The sequence below is a fragment of the Rhinatrema bivittatum genome, chromosome 5 (genome assembly GCF_901001135.1).
Source record: "Rhinatrema bivittatum chromosome 5, aRhiBiv1.1, whole genome shotgun sequence".
NCBI classification, from domain to species: domain Eukaryota; kingdom Metazoa; phylum Chordata; class Amphibia; order Gymnophiona; family Rhinatrematidae; genus Rhinatrema; species Rhinatrema bivittatum.
Genome location: NC_042619.1, coordinates 149,952,556 through 149,965,972, shown reverse-complemented (window position 1 = coordinate 149,965,972; position 13,417 = coordinate 149,952,556).

The window sequence follows — 13,417 nt, the reverse complement described above, 5'->3', positions numbered from 1 at the left end:
CGAAAATATGCAAGTGTTTTACAATAAACTTATTTAACCGGGGGGGGGGGGGGGGGGAGGAGGGGTAACAGTGGAAACAATGGAAGGGAAAAATCAAATAGTGGTACATAGCAAATTCTCGCTGAACTTATGTCTGTAAATAAATAGAATGAGTTTTATAAAACACAATTGCAAAAGAGAGAAGCTGAGCCTGAGAGAAAGAAATAGGATAGAAGTCTTATGTCCAATTGAAATACAATAGATATGAGTAGTTGCCAATAAGACGATAGGTGTGGTGAGAGAGAACGGGGATGTACACTTAAGTAAGTTAGTGGGCAAGGCTGTGGAGTAAGAGAGAAAGGAGAGCGTAAAGTTAAGTATAAGCCTGTAGGAAAAGCCATGTTTTCAGTTTTTGCTTAAATTTTATTGGGCATGTTTCTTGCCGTAGCTCCGGTGTCATTTTGTTCCAGCAGCTCGGCCCGGCTATGGTATTCGCACGCTTCCTAGTCGACTCAAGAGTGGTGGTTTTAAGTGTGGGGGTGTGTAGGGTGGTTGCATGTTGTGTTCTAGGGGTTCTGGAGTGTTTGGGCGCTCAAGGCAGTGAAGACGCATGAGCGCACGCCGTGCGTGACATCACGGCGTTCGGTCATGCACTTTCGCTGGCTTGAGCACCCAAATTGCACGTACAGGCATGCATTCATCCACCTTCGCCAGCAGGGGCTGCTGGAAGCGGCTTTCGCTGCCGGCTGCCCCCGGGAGGCAGGGGAGCCGCGGTGCGCGCCTCGGGAGGAGGGGAGAGAGGACTGTTTGTCATTTACATGCAGTAAGTTTACTTTTGCAGCACTTTATTCACATTTGCTTTAATAACAAAAATACTTTAATAAAAAAATAACAAAAATACCTCCGAAAAATACAACACTGATCAACTCTGGTTCCACACAAGACATCTCCACTATTTCACAGCAAGTACGCAGCCTTGGTATCATCATTGACAGCAATCTCACGTTCAAAAAATTCATCGCGGATACGGTTAAAAATGGTTTCTTCAAACTACACACGCTTAAATGTATTAAACCTCTTTTATACCAATATGACTTCCGCACAGTATTACAAGCAACTATCTTATCTAAGATTGATTACTCCAATGCTCTGCTACTGGGTCTACCTAAAGCTACTATCCAACCTTTGCAAATGTTGCAAAATGCAGCTGCCCGCATTATCACTGACACAAGCCGCCATGAGCACATTACTCCAGCACTTCAATCTTTACACTGGCTACCCGTGGCTTCCAGGATAATATATAAATCTATGACGCTGATACATAAAGCAATTCAAAACAGAGATATGCTCTGGTTCACCGATCATCTTCAATTCAAAACTTCACACCGCCCAACGAGATTCCAGCATTTAGCCAAACTAAAGATCCCAGGACCCAATCTGACCAAACTTTCTAGTACAAAAGAACGATCATTCATCATTGCTGGATCAACTATATGGAACACCATGCCCTCTGAATTACGCCAGGAACCTTGCTACAAAAAATTTAAACAAAACCTCAAAACCTGGTTATTTAAAAAAGCCTACTATTAATGAACTGAATCCTTTACTCTTCTTCCTAATTCCCACAGTCTTCCATATATTGTTTATATTCTAAATACAAAATTATACATGGTATTGTATTTGTTCAGTTACTATGTTTCATTGTAAAGCGCAATGCTGAATTATTGTTGAATGTAAACCGAGGTGATGTTACCTACGTACCCCGGTATATAAAAATCTATAAATAAATAAATAAATAAATAACATGTCGAGTCGATTTTGACCGGAGCCTGCCTATTGCTGTTTCTCTCTGCCGGGGTTTGCCTGACACTCCACACTAACGCAGGGGTAAGGGTAGGCAGTAAATTAGCAGGTTAAACGTGCGGCAAAACTACAGGTTAAAAAGGCGATAATCAGGGCGCACGTTACTGTATGGGAGGGAATAGCTAATCCGATCGTTTACATCTCATATACATGCCACGGGCAGAAAGGGTTACCCGTTGATTTAAAGAAGCGGTAAGGATGGGTTAAAAGGGATAGTGAATCGCGGGTTGGACTAACGCGGCCAAATTGTGAGTAGAAGGCGGGTTAGAAGCAGGGTAACCGTGGCTGCACTTTACTGTATCAGCCTGAGGGTGAACAGTCTTCTTGATAATTCAGACAATACTGCTTGAATGTGCTTTGCTTTTGGACTTGTGGAGCCTATACTTTTGCGAAAGGACCCCCCCCCCCTCCCCCATCTCAAAATGTTGCCCAGTTACTAACAAACTTAAAGCCCTCTTCTCTGCATCATCATCAGATCCAAACTTTGAGATGCCGGAGCTCTGCCTGCTTCTGGGGTCCTATGCGTGGAATGGGTTCTGGATTTCAACTTTCTACCTAATAGCCTAAATCTGGCTTCCAAAATCTCCCTCCCATTGCTTTGCTAGTGTCAGCCTCAGACACTATCACCCCAAAGTCTCTCTCCCACTTTGTGCACATATAAGTCTTTCACCCACAATCATATACAGCCCCTTTGAAATACTGCATGCTACATTCATGGCTGCACTTTATGATTACCAAACCTTCGACCATAAGTTGAATTTTCTTAAATACTCATGTTTCCTACTGCTTTAGGGTTTCCAATCTATTGTAGATCTTGGTGTCATCCTTTGAGAAAGAGAAATGTCAACAAAGAGAAATGTATTTCCCCTCAAAAACAAGTTCCAACACAGACAAAAGACTAACAGCTTTAGTTAAAACATAAACATGTAATATGCATCTCTATAAGTGTGCCAATTACCACAATTTCAGAAATGTTGATAAGAAAGTTTCAACTTTATAAAAAGGTATCTTTCAGTAACTGCAATTGTAAGTAGATTCAGTATGGATGTCTTAAAAGCCCACCTGGAGGTAGGTTTACTACCCCAGGTTCAGTCAGAGCAAAGCAGGATCAGAGGTACCTTGTGTCATGCAATGCTCTTTCAGGAACATCTTTTGTACTAAAACCCTGAACATCCTCACCAACTCCTACAACGGTGCAGGACCTGTTGACATGGCTCTTCTGCTGCTGGAGCACAAGAATCATATTCACAACAGTAAACAGTCCCATATCTAAGCCTCTTCACACACTGCTGATGCAAGCAACCACTTTCACTTGGGCAGAAAGTGAAACTGGAGGCAGAACATGCAGAACATCTTGACAACCTGACTGGTCCAATGATCTCTGCAGAACATTTTAACTGCTGCTTTACATGACCCCAGGAACGTTAGGCAGAGTCACAGCCTCTGGTTGTGTTAAAGTAGCCCTGAGGGGTTCTACTCTTAACAGGCTTCCCTTCCAGTTACTGGCACATTATGGCCAGAGAAAATATTTTAGACTTGCCACAATTAGGTCATTAGGAGAGGATTTTTACCTCAAGTAATTAACACTAACCTTAATAATTAACTGTAGACATAATGCAGATCATTAATACATTTCAGTTTTAAAATACTACAATTTATTTTAATTTATTTTAATTTATTTTAATTGCACCCCTGTTTCTTGTGAACCAGCATGATGGGACTACCGTCTTGAATGTTGGTATATAAAAAAACTTAAATAAATAAATAAATAAAATAAGAGACGTTAGCAAGTTTAAGCATCCCCATTTCTTATACTAAATTAAATACCTTTTAACTCCTCAACCTTAAGATGCAGACAAACATCTTGCAGCAGGATGGGGGTAACCCAGTCATTTGCACTGAGTGCCACATGTTTATATACTGTTCATGAGAAATTTTATGTACATACCTGGTGCAAATTGCTTCTGGCTCTCTGGAGGCTAGAGGGGTAGACATGGAGGAGCTGAGGTATATAGTGGAAACCATTTAGGGAGAGAGTGGGCTCACCTCTAGTCTGGCAGTCCCTGTGCTGCTAGGAAGGACCAAAATCACTTGGCAGGAATGCACCATCTTGTGACAGGAAGTGATCCTATGGCTATGAACCGCCCCCTGTGCATTATCCTCACACTGAGAAGGTTTCTCCAGGGGCATGTGCCAAGGATTTGATCATTAGAAGTGTAGATGACTGGGTGGCTGGTAGATGTGAGGATTGCCTGGTAACTTGCCTGCTTGATATTAAGGTAGCAGACATCATGCATCACCAAGGGGGACAATTATCAAATTGCATTAGAGTCATATCGCTTGCATTAGGGCCCTAACGCCCACGAAAATGCCATTACGCATGCGATAAATACCGCATCGCAAAATGTGTATGCAAATTTGTGAGCGCGACCCGCAACTCGCACGTGGGGGGGGGGGGTAAATTTTTAATTTATGCGCGGTAACGCGATGGTCCCTTTTCCCAGTTCTCTACCTCCCTAACTCACTTTCCCTACCTTTCCCCTCTCCTCCTCATCCCCTAAATCCAATAGTTTTTTTTATTTTTTACCTTTGTAGAGCAACTTTCTTCAGCTTGAAGTAATTTGCGTGCGCTGGCAGCCAGCCGGTGCACAAGGCTCCGGAACAGCGAACAATGGCGCTATCCCAGCCCGCCACCCATTCCGCCCCTTCCAAGAGGCCCGGCACTTGAACGTGTACTGGCCTTTACGCATGTGGCCGGGCCTCTTGAAAAATATGCGCAGCGTGAATAAGGCCTGGCCAAGCACAAAAAGGCCGAATATACATGTGCCGGGCATTCAAAATCTGCCCTTTAGTGAAGAAGTCTCCTGATGTATGTGCTCCCAATTGTATATTACAATGCTGTCAATGTTTTGCCTGTATAGGCTGCGTCAGGGAAATCACATTATCATAAACAATGGAGCAAACGCTAAGTGTGAAAGAATGTGTGTCCAATATCCACCTTAATCTTTATTTCTGAAAATATGAATAGAAAGACATTAATTAATCCTTACATCCTCCAAGAATGAAGCAAATGTAAATAACATAATGCTGTGCTCTTGTTTTTTCAAAAAGGAAAACAGGAATTCACTCATGGCAAAACTGCCTACCGAAAAGAAATAAAATAAAACAAGGATGAGGACGGTAACAGATTTTCATATGATACATTTAGAAAAAGTAGAAAAAGCTTACCACATTGAATGGTTATCCAAAATACCAAAATTTCAACCATGACAAAAATTGCCTAACCCAATTCTGTGAATCCATCCAAAACGTAGGAGCAGCTTTATTCGAAAAAGGACATGTACAATCAGAAGCTGACGTTTTAAAAATGATTATAGAAAAGGATGTAGTAATTAACCAATCACAAACGTAAGTTATTTTCCTTAGCAAGTTTTCAGAAAACATTTTAAGATAACAAAAATGTGTTCACAAGGTTAAAAAATTGTCACAGTAGATATCTTAATCATGTGTAGTTTTGCAAAACAAAAACAAGAAGAATCTAGTTCCTGTTTCTTCACGTCATCAACTGATGATTAATATATATTTCTAAAAAATGTCCTCGCTCAATAAAGATGTTCAAGCCACTGGATTCTAAACTTTTCAATCAGTGAATCCATCCTTGCTCCCATTGAAAAAAACATTTCCCTCGATCACCACCATGTGGATATTTTGGAACGAGTCAATTGCAAAAAACTGAAGCTCTATAAAATTATAATTTTCATCCATATAATGTGTCACCAAAAGTGACTCTTTGCATCCATATTTGTGACATCTCCAGTGTTCATAAGTTTCTAACAGTTTTGCCCACATAAATCTTATTGCAAAGACATGTCACTGTGTATATGATGTAGGTTGTCGCTCAATTTATAAAGTGCTTTAAGATGTACTTCGTTCCAGTGATAGCATTTAAACACTCCTTCTTCGTAATTGTGACCTCACAAGCATGATAAGATCCACATTTATAATGACCATTAATATTTTCTTTTTTTATATATACAATGTTATTCAAAAATATAGGACTTAATTTTTCTTTTAGATTTTTCTCCCAGGCAAATGCAAACCCATGTCCCTGTCCCCTGACTCTAAAATTAGGATTCAACATAAGGATATCCCAATAATTTCTGAAGATGTTGCATAGTTCAGGTGTACCAGGAAAATATTGCACAATGCAAATAATACGCAAGTAATATCTTAAGAAGTAATATCTCAAAGAGATAGTAACTCAACAATGTACCTGGACTTGACCAACATTACTCAAATAATGATTTTTTTTATGAAATTGTAACCAAACTTTATTGGCACCTGTTAGAATGTACGATATCCTACATTTACTTACCTTAGTCTATGTGCCTATTTGTAAACCGTTGCGATGGTATATAACTTAGCGACGGTATAGAAAAGTTTTTAAGTAAATAAATAAATAAATAAATAAATGGAACTGCTGTCCTATTTGACATCTCTTCTGGTACCCTTTAATAACTTCACATGGAAAAAACAAAGCTCTTTTAAATGCTTTGGGCCAGATCTTAAAATCTATGCCTGATGTTATACCATGCACGCGCTACCGCGCGCTTGTTATAAAATCCGGGCTTGGCGCACGCAAAGGGTGCACACATGTGCACCTTGCGTGCGCCGAGCCCGAGGGGAGCCCCGATGGCTTTCCCCATTCCCTCCAAGGCCACTCCGAAATCGAAGTGGCCTTGGAGGGAACCTCTTTTTCGGCCCCCCCCCCACCTTCCCCTCCCTTCCCCTATCTAACCCAACCCCCATCCCTAACTAAATCCCCCCCCCTACCTTTACTCCAAAAGTTACGCCTGCCTGAGGCAAGCTGCTGGCGCGCCATGCTCTGGCACAGACCACTGTGCCGGAGAACTCGACCCCGCCCCCAGACTGCCACCACACCCCGGCCCACCCCTTTTTGCGAGCCCCAGGACATACGTGCATCCCGGGGCTTGCACGCCCCACCAAGCCTATGCAAAATAGGCTAGGCGTGTGCAGGGGCAGATTTTCTCGGGTTACGCGCATAGCCTTTGAAAATCTGCCCCTTTATGTACTATGGTCACTGGATATCCCCCGTTCAAAAAATGTTTTGCCAAAACTCTTCATTTTCCTTAAATCCTTCAATGGTGGAACATATATTTTTGATTCTTAAAAATTGCGTGAATGGTAAATTATCTCCTAATGCTCATGGGCGATTGTTTTGATCAGTAATCTTTTTGTGAATATAAGTGATGAAGCCAACTCAAGCTTCCTTTTTGACAACCACATCCAAAAAAGAAATTTTATCCTGGATGTAATCTGAGAACTGTATACAACTGTCACATGAATTTAGCCTTCAATGAAACTGATATAAATATTCCACAGATCCGTCCCATAACGGTAACATCACCTATGTATCTCTTCCAAAGAACAAAATGTTTACAAAAAAGAAAGTTTTTCTACCCACTGTTTTCTGAAATTATACATATACAGATTAGTCAAAAAGGACACCATAGCTGCCCCCATGACAATCCCACTAATCTGTAAGTAAAGCTGCTGCTGAAACAAGGAAAAATTATCTTTCAATGCAATAGATACTACTGCAAAACCAACAATTGCAGACTGGTCAGCTCACAAAATTACATGAAATACTGCAAGCTATTTCAGCACTTATAAAAACAAAAAAAGAAAAGATATGAATATGCATCTCAGGGCATACCCTGGATTCCAGTTGATTTCAGGTTTCTAACTGTGGAAAAATAGAGTGATACTATTCCATCCCAAAAAACTACTCCTGTTATTACAACCAGATACTTAAAGAGAAACTAGTCTTAAATGTCTATTCCACTCACATCTGTCTTGTGGTGCTTCTTACAAAAAAAACAGTGAAAAGCTGCATTTCAATGAATGCCATAGATACAAACAATAGGTTAGTGCCTACCTTATCTTATTGCAAATAGACATGTGCACATGAAAACTCATCTTTAAAAAGCGATGAGATCTCTTTTGCCACCCAATTCCTTGGGGAAAAAAATACACACACAGTCATCAGTACAGACTGTACCAAACTTCCTCAGTCGTGTGACTGACTGGGGCAAACCTAGTCAGTCAGGTTTCATTGACCTCAATTTCAGTTTCGCTCTTTCTGCTGGCTTGAGTGCCTTGTTGCCAGGTGTCAACTAAATTTATTGATCTAAGTCACTTTTAAACTAGCCCATTTTCTGAAATGGAAAACCACTTTTAAATCTATTTCTTCACATTCAACAATAAAAGCTATGGGCACTAGCCCCTGAAAAGACAATGGCAGCTCAAAAGAAAAATATATATATTTGATTACAAGTCCACAAAAGAACTTGAAAAATGGCAGGAAGATGCACATGGAGTTCCTAAAATCCATATTTGCTTGAAATCAATGTGAATTGTTTTAGATCACTGATTTTGCATTATTACATGGGGTGTGTATGTTTTTAGATAATACTCCAATCTTAAATCTACTTCGATGTTCCACAGAAAGGGAAATCAATATCATATAATGTAAATATCCCAAACTGCTGTGTCTACTTCAAAAAAATTAAGGCTGGATTTTCTAAACTACCGCGGCTTCCTGAATCCCGGCGGCTAACGGGGGGCGGGGTGGGTGAAACGGGGGGCGGTCCTGCGAAAGCCGGCAGCGATAACACCATGGTGGTGTTATCGCTGCCAGCTTTCACACCCAATAGCGCCATCGTAAAAGGTGGTGCTATTGGGTGCGCCACTGGCAGCGATAAGGGTTCCTACCTTTTCGCCGCTAGCAATGTTTCTGCCACATCTGCCCCGGTGTCACCCCCGTCTCCTCCTCTTCCGGTGCCGACACCACCCCGACTCTGCCCCTATGAAGCTATCGCACGCGAAAAGGGACTTTTTACGTGCAATATCAATAGAAAATGACCCCCTTAGTACTTAATGATGAGGGTCAATCATATACTATCATCAGAATGGCTCTCGCCTTTAAATATCATCTGCCCTTTATATAATCATAGGTCTACATTGTCAATATTCCCATTACACAAATTTTTTTTTCAAGTATGGACAATGTTGACCTGTGATTATATGTAAGGTGGATAGTATTTAAAGGTGAAAGCCTGTTATGATAGTCAATCATATACTCTCACATAATCACTAAGTACAAAGTTTTTTTAAGTAGATCCAGCAGTTTGAGATATTTATTTAGTTTGTTTTTACATAATAGTCATAAATATTTTTTGGGGGGTTGCAACCATTTTCTTTATATTTTATGATGTGTAATTTTATTATTTATGTACTTCATTAACTATTATAAGTAATTTCACATATTTATAGTTCAATTTTGTATTGACATAATTATCTATAGCTTTATGACTTCATTTATTTTATGTAATTTATACTTTTTTTCTGATGTTTTTAATTTTTTCTTTATATGCTTTATTTGATGTTATACCTTTTTATGTATTTGTTAAATTTTAAATTGGAAATCGCTTTGATTTCTTATTATAGAAAGCCAATTTAAAAAATCTAATAAATTAAACTAAACTAGTGGATTTGCAAGGATATCCTATTGCTTGGCATTCAATTAGAGCAGGTAGAGATCGTGACATCAAGGGTATTGGTAAGCACTGCACAACAGTGTTTCTCAACCCAGTCCTCAGGGCACCTCCTACTCAGCCAGGTTTTCAGGATATTCATAATGAATATGCTTGAGATAGATCCACATACAATGAAAACAGTGCATGTAAATCTATCTCATGCATATTGATTGTGGTTATCCTGAAAACCTGACTGGCTAGGTGTGCTCTGAGGACTGGGTTGAGAACCACTGCTGTAGAAAGCAAAGTCTGCATCTTTACTTCTTGAACCATTGGGTTGTATGAATATAAACTAATTGCTAATGCTCTGAACTGAATTAGAATTTCAAAATGGATTCCTGGATTAAGCTCCCTGGGTGAGCTCATAGCCCCTAATCAAAAGGTAAACCAGCTATTGCTTTAATGCATGTGGGTACTAAAAGTCTTACCAATATAATGCAACTCTAAGGAGAGAAGCAGTTTGTCTTTCAAGGCAGAGAAGTTACAATATTCAACCTACAATTTTAATGAGCAGAAACTAGAAATTTTCAGAGGCCATGCATTATGGCTTCTTGATGCTCCCTGCATAGGTAGTCTGATGTGCTTTTCAAGTTAACCACTTATCTGGACAAGGAACTCACCATTCTACTGACAGAAAATGGAGGTTAATTTACCAAATTTTTTTCCTGGGGGTCAGCTGTTTACCCATAGTGAGCGGAGGGAAATTTTTAGTGGAGCTTTCCCTCTGGGTATCCATGTTGGAAGAGGGGTGGGATAAGATCAGAGGAAGACAAGTCCACCTGCTTCAAAACACTTGAGTGTACTCAGAGTGCAGGGTCCATAAACCCAATGGCCTTCGTTCATAGGGAAACCAAGCAGGGTTTTCCTTTGAAAGGGAATCTGCAGGTTTGCAAGCACCATGGGCTGTTTAACCCTCATTTGGAATGAGTTATGAGGACATTTTTTATAATTGCCACTTTTGGATATTTCAAGAGCAAAAGTGTCTGATGTCTTGTGCTTAAAAGATACAGGAAAAGCTATGGGACAGATCTGAAAAAATCTGAAGCCCCAGGAGTTAGTGTGAACTGTGCAGTACATCAAAACTTCAGAAGTTCATATGAAACACACACTCACGTGCATACTGCAGTGCTTTAAGAATTATTTTATGTTAATTGTTAAACCCTTCTAGCAACTCCTCTAGTTCTGGAGAATTGTAGGAAGAATTGCTTATAAAAATTTAGAGCATTCAGAGAAGCACTTAAGCAAGCAAACCCAGATTTAAATGTTATCAGAATTGTTAGAGGGCAAAAATTTATTTCATTTTCAGTCTTTCACCTCATTTGAACTGTATAAAATTACATAAAAGTTGTGCTATAAAAGATTTTATGCCATTTACTTATATAAAGAAATATACCTACTGATGGCAATTGCTGGACTTTGAATTTTCAGATCAAGTCTGTCTTCTTAACACCTCTCAACACCCCCCCCCCCCCACACACACACACACACACACACACACACACACACACACACCTGACACCCAGGACAGAACTGGTAGAAAATGGCACAGTTACAGGCCTCCACAGAGATATAACAGTGCTGCAAGTGGTGGGGAGTATCTTGCTTTAAGATAAGATTTAAACTATAAACTGGCTTCTCTTATTGTGGGTCAGATATAATAAAACTGTGCATTAAGACAGCGCTATAAATAGTTATCTCTCAATGCAGCAAGTTGTTATACTAATACATCAGGAGTTAAAAATGTGCACACAAACCAAAATTAAAATGTACAGTCAGGTTTTTGTAAAGGATGAATACATAGGTTAATTTGATGGGCAGAAAGATAACCAGGATTCCGGATTTATGCACAGCCCAAGCTCCTGATCTCCCACAATACCCAGGTTTGACAGTGACTTGGCCCTGGTGATGGCAGCCCCCTTCCCAAGCTCTCTTACAGCTGACCACAACCCTGCATTCTTCCAAACTCTGGATATATGCAGCCCTGTACAAAGACATGAGTCCCTGCTCAGTGGAGCTTACAATCTCATTGAGAAATACAGGGCAAGACTTTGGGAAATTTATTTAAGAAGATGGTTAAAGTCCATAAGGCTATAAGTAGAACAATCAGGGGATGCTCAGGAAACCACAGTATGTAAAGGTAAGGTGAGGGGAGACAGTAAGGGTTAACAGCAGACATAGGGAGACATAATTCATGCCACTATGGGGTTACTGTCGCCTTCCCTCCTATTTGGCAAAAAATAAAAATAAAGATGTATAGGTAGATGTGTCTTGAACAAAAAAGGAAATTGGAAATCACGCCCCCCCTCCTCCAATAGTAATAAGCAAATACAAAAGCATACAGACTTAAAACAATTATTGAACATAAAATTTGGCTCAAATAATTACAAGTAATTAAAATTTAAGACAAAATAAAAGTAACACATCACAGCATAAAATAATCAACAGATAATATAAGTAGAGTATCTAAAAATAGGCTAAATTAAAAAGAAAAATTTTAAATTATTTTCTAAAACTCTTTACAGAAACACATTGGGGTACATTTTAAAAGAGAGCGCACGCGCGTACTTTTGTTCGCGCATCAGGCTCGAACAAAAGTACGCTGGATTTTATAAGATACGTGCATAGCCGCGCATATCTTATAAAATCCGGGGTCGGCGCGTGCAAGGGGGTGCACATTTGTGCAACTTGCGCGTGCCGAGCCCTGCGCGGCTGCCCGTTCCCTCCGAGGCCGCTCCGAAATCGGAGCGGCCTCGGAGGGAACTTTCTTTCTACCCCCCCCACCCTTCCCTTCCCCTACCTAACCCACCCCCCTGGCCCTATCTAGAACCCCCTACCTTTATCGGAAAAGTTACTACTGCCTCTGGGCAGTAGTAACTTATGCGCGCCGGCGCAGCAGGCCCCGACACAGGCCGCTGTGTCGGGGCACTCGGCCACACCCCTGGACCGCCCACATGCCCCTGGACATGCCCCCGATCCCTAACCTTGCCCCTGGACACGCCCCCGACCGCCCCTTTTTGCAAGCCCCAGGACTTACACGCGTCCCGGGGCTTGCGCGCGCCGCCGAGCCTATGCAAAATAGGCTTGGAGCGCGCAGGGGGGGTTTGGGGTAGATTTTCAGAGGGTATGCGCGTATCTTACGCGTGTACCCCTTTGAAAATCTACCCCATAGTCTAATATAACTAGGGAATGAATTCCAAAGAGTTGGTCCAGCAACTGAGAAAGCGCATTCATGAGTAGTGGGTAGTTGTGACACTCTAGGAGAGGGAATTTCCAAGAGTCCTCTTTGAGAGGAGCACAAGGTTCTTGTTGGTTGATAACATTTTAAAATCACATTAGCCCAAAGACATGATTGCCATTTAAAAGCTTAACAATTAACATTCCTGCTTTATATTTGATCCTCTCCTGTATAGATAACCAGTGAAGCTCGAACAGTGTTGGGGTAATGTGGTCATTCCTTTTCAAACCTGATACCAACCTGGCCACTGAATTCAAGCATAACTGAAGTAAACAGAGAGTTACAGATGGGAACCCTAAATATAAGCTATTGCAGTAATCTATAATAGGGAAGATTGAGGGTTATAGAACTGTACAAAAATTGGAAGGGTGTAGGAGCTTTCTGAGACCGAAGAGAACTCAGAGTCTATAGAAACCTTGGGATATGACGTGCTTAATTTGTGGGTGAAAAGAAAGGGTATTGTCAAGAATGATACCAAGGCTTTTGATTTGAGTCTTAATAGGGAAAGAAAGATTATCAAGTGTAATAGAGAGGAATAAGGGCTATGAATACCAATGAATTTGGTTTTAGACATGTTGAGAGCAAATGTTAAAATTTTACCATTTTTTAATGACTGAAAAACAGATACTTAGAAGCTCATGAGTTTCCTGCCATGTGGGACAGATTCGAAGTACAAACTGTATGTCATCACGATAAAGTTTGTAGCAGTCTGTTAGAGTAG